At 42.9% G+C, this 4620-nt stretch overlaps 1 pseudogene; it reads left to right on the top strand.

The window, feature by feature from the left end:
* The first annotated feature begins 3906 nt into the window (after positions 1 to 3906).
* LOC126237817 (5S ribosomal RNA) lies at positions 3907 to 4024 on the top strand (annotated as a pseudogene).
* Positions 4025 to 4620: the final 596 nt, after the last annotated feature.

The following is a 4620-nucleotide window of genomic DNA, read 5'->3' as shown; positions in this document are numbered from 1 at the left end:
GTTGGAATTTGCTATTGTAGTGTTGGGCAGTTGGCTGTTAACAGCGCGTAGCATTGCGCAGTTGGAGGTGAGCCGTCAGCAGTGGTGGATGTGGGGAGAGAGATCGCGGAGTTTTGAGAGCGGATGATCTGGACGTGTGTCCATCAGAGACAGTAAATCTGTAAGACTGGATGTCATGAACTGATATACATATTATGACTTTCGAACACTATTAAGGGAAATACATTGTTCGTTCTCTATCAAAATCTTTCATTTGCTAACTATGCCTATCAGTAGTTAGTGCCTTCAGTAGTTAGAATCTTTTATTCAGGTGGCAGTATTTGCGCACGCTATATTGTAGTAGTCTGAGTAACGAAGATTTTTGTGAGGTAAGTGATTCACGAAAGGTATAGGTAATTGTTAGTCAGGGCCATTCTTTTGTAGGGATTTTTGAAAGTCAGATTGCGTTGCGCTAAAAATGTTGTGTGTCAGTTTAAGCAGTCATTTATAAATTTTTCTAAGGGGATGTTTCAGACAAATCATTTTGTTTGATGTCTTATTGCATTAAACCAGATTTTTATAGTGACCACCAGCTTCCTTTTGTAGTTTCTTGGCTCCCTTCACTAATCTGTCCACATAAGGTCTGGTACCCATACTTTCACGTTTAATTGCCCCCCCCCCCCCCCCGAGTAAATGTCACTTAGTAAGATTAGTAAGATGTTATCCATTGTGTGATCTTGTTTGTTTTTTATCAATTATTCAAAATGACATTATTGATTATAAGGAAATTAATCGCTGTTTATCTCCCTACAACTATGTTGTCTAAAAATTGTTTGTTTTGAATGTGCCTGATGTTATGGGTAGTTTCCCTTCCCTGTGGGTCACTGGGGGGCTGATTGGAAATGCAGCAACTTACGGATATGCTAAGCAGCTCATCTGCCACCTCAAAGTGCAGTCACAGAAAACCTGCATCTGTTCCCAGAAATCCTCCCTCCACAGAAGCGAAACCTGATGCTGCCAGAAGACTGATGCATAACTGGTATATGAGAGTCAGGAGAACATTCTCGTACTTGTTCTTCCAAGATGCCTTTCACATCCCTCATTGCTCATATCGCGCTGCAATATGACCTGTCTGAAAAAAAGATTGGTTTTGAGGGTGAGGATGGGGGCAATATCTCGAGCTCAAGAGTTTCCCTGCTGTTTTTCAGCTTGCTGTAAAAATGTAATAGCTAAATGTTAAAATATACCACTAACTTTCACAACGCAAAAGAACTAAATCTGACATGTTTCGAAGCAATAAACATTCATCATCTAAATTATTCAACGTAAATCTTATAAAAGCGATGAAGATAAAAACACATTGTCTGGCAAAAACTGGAAGCACCCTGAAGGGGAGGAAGAAGCGAAACGAAACTTCAAGGGATGACGGAGTATGTTTTGTTTCCTATGTGTTGTTTCACTGTTTACAAAATCGAGTCAACTGTATAGACAATTTGGCAGTATGAGCCCACTTATCAGCATGACGTTGCATTTGTCGCGGCCCGGCACAGCCTCACTATACCAGAATGAAGTAAGTGCAAACTGCGTAGCGCAATCGGGATGTCAACGACTATGGGTTAGTTATAAATTGCTGTCAACCTTTATATCAGAGATGAGAGGGAGAGAATCTCCTTGGTTTGAAGCAAATACGTTTCTTGAAAATAGGTTACGTAATTGCAATAGGCAGAAAAGATTGGTTAGTTTCTATCAAGTTTATTCTCACATGTACTTATGTGAGGTGTTGGACCATAAACCCCTTAGTAAGATTCAGTCTATTTATTCGGACTTGCTACTTCAAAGCTAATTGCCAGTACATATAAGAAACAAGTACAAAGCAATCACTTGTTCTTGGTTAGCACTGAAATCTCTCTAAGTAATTGAGACAAAGATTGACAGCCTCTGTTCAACACTATTCCAATGAAACTCTAAAAATCCTACTTGACCTGCGGTTCCTGGGTGTCCACCAGAGTCTATCACCGTCTTCTCGTAGTTGAAGTCTTTATCAGCTGAATCGGCTGGCGTCTCGCTGCAGAATATCCAAACTGCTGGCACTGACTCTGAATCTTGTAAGAGGTATGCGCTGCCTGCGATATGCAAGGTGTAAGAGAATCGCTGACCAGAGAGCAGTGTTGTATGCAGTAGGAACTGTGTAGCAGTAAGTTGTTGCTAGCGAGCAGTCTGGTGTATCGTGTTGGCTGGGCCGGTCGTGGTGTAGCGATGGCGGAGCCTGAGCGTTATAGTATAAGGTAAAAGCAGCCTCGCGCATATCTAGTAATGTTATGTGAACTCCCATGTAAATCTTTTAAAAATGTCCTAATAATAATCTTTGTCATATAAAGTAATTTCTAACAAGCATTCATTTCAATTTAAAGAATGTACTAATTTCTCCAATCCATGATCATTCCTATTGTTGCAAAAGAAAAATCAGTTGCTTCCTTTCATAAATCACAAATGTATAGGCCAGCATTGCACAGAGCTGTGCCGGAAAAATTTTAGGTAAGAGTAGAAATATTCGCCGTTTTTATTGAGGTAAGAATTTTTGCTTTTTTATTTAGAATGATCTTACAGGGCCATGACGCAGCACTGATGTCGTCCAAAAATTTACCAGGTTACTGAATTTATTTTTTTATTTCGAGGTTTAGGAATTTTTCTGTTTCGAGTTTACATTAAATGGAAAACAAATTTTGTGGGTACATTAAATGGGAAACAAATTTTGTGTGGAGGTTAAATGTGAATGAATTTCTGTAGAGAGATTACACTAAATTAGAATCACATTCATTATTCATATTATTATTTAATAATTTTTTTTTGTGGGGAGGTTACAATCTGCATCTGAATCTCTGCCTCTAGATATTCTGCTGCCTGGCCTTTTATTTCGTTTCTCATGCACTTGGGTGCACACGAGTTAATTTGTTTCACACGACCCGTTCATTTCTAAGTGATTGGATTGCACAAGAATGCCTTTGGTTCCACACGACACTTTCGTTTCTAGCTGCACACAACTTAATTTGATTTCACACGAGTCTTTTCCGTACGTCACTGACACTCTCTCTTGCTGTATTATCGCCTTGGTGTTTGCGTCTTCCATTGCGCAAGTTTGATTCATGCTGCTTCCTCTGGCAGGAAGTCAAACACTAAGTTATTTGATCAACAAGCCATACTTGGCAGCCTCCACCGCTTATATTGTCCCTGCATCCTGGTGGACTATTTTTTAATGTCGGCTGGCTGTTTGCCTATGGAGCCTAGACTCTTACTATGGTCACAAAAGCAAGAATAAAAATTAAAATTTTCTACGGTCACAACACACCACCTCTGGTCTGCGTGGATGCATTGATTCATTTGCGAAGAGGGCCATAAATCCGTTGTATCCTCTCATTAGGTAAGTGGCCCACAACTTTGCAACTGATCTTCAATATCCTTGATAACCTGCGCTAGGAAAGAGCTGACGTCAGAGCTGGACCCACATATGTTCTATCTGATCTGGGGATCTTGCTGGCCATTGGAGTACCCCATGACACTTACAGTTCATAGAGACGCATGCTATTTGTGGACGAACATTGTCCTTCTGAGGAATACACAGGAATACACCCTGACCCCATCACAAGAGAGGTAACACATGAAGACACAGGATGTCTATGACGTACCGTTGCACCACCAGAGCTCCCTCAATCATTACCAGCAGCTACCTGTAACATATCACCGCTGTGCCTCTGCAAAACATTGGAAGAACGAGACACCACCCCCAGAGAACAGCCATACTAGCCGATGGTTATTGGGATAGTGCAGAACCACGATTTGTCGCTGTACACAATATGATGACATTCTTCAGCAGCCCATGCTTCCTGGTCATGTCACCACTCCAAATGAATCCGACTGTGTTGTGGTGTTGGCAACGGCCTTGCCACAGTGGATACACCGGTTCCCGTCAGATCACCGAAGTTAAGCGCTGTCGGGAGTGGCCGGCACTTGGGTGGGTGACCATCCAGGCCATCATGCGCTGTTGCCATTATTCGGAGTGCACTCAGCCTCGTGATGCCAATTGAGGAGCTCCTCGACCGAACAGTAGCGGCTCCAGTCAAAGGAAACCATCATAACCCAGAGAGCAGTGTGCTGACCACACGCCCCTCCTACCCGCGCCCTCAACTGAGGATGACACGGCGGTCTGATGGGCCACTTGCGGCCTGAAAACTGAGTGCTTTTTTTGGGTTGTGGTGTTAATGGCAGCCTCCGCTCCGAACGGTAACCCTAGTACGCTACTGCCAGTCTTCGACCAGTGGTACAGGATCACATAGAATATTATTTGTTCTCGGATGTCAGGCAGGAGCGTGCAATGGTTACGATAAGTGTAGTGCAAATTATTGGGACCGTCCCATGGTGGTCAGACGTAACCGATCCCTACCTCGGGCTCCAACATCAGGCCACTGTCACATCTGAATGCTTCACAAATCTCAATGTTGCATGATTCGACCAGCTGCTCAAATGGAGACCCACAGGGAGGCGCCTTTCTAACACTCTCAGGCGCTGATAACGCTGCCTCACATGAGTTCGCAGTATCTCCGTATGCTTAGCAGGGATCGCTCAACATCTGACTTTATTCCAAGC

This window comes from Schistocerca nitens, chromosome 2, assembly GCF_023898315.1.
Source record: "Schistocerca nitens isolate TAMUIC-IGC-003100 chromosome 2, iqSchNite1.1, whole genome shotgun sequence".
NCBI lineage: Eukaryota > Metazoa > Arthropoda > Insecta > Orthoptera > Acrididae > Schistocerca > Schistocerca nitens.
The sequence above is the reverse complement of the archived record's forward strand: the minus strand, read 5'-3'. Positions and strand labels throughout refer to the sequence as shown.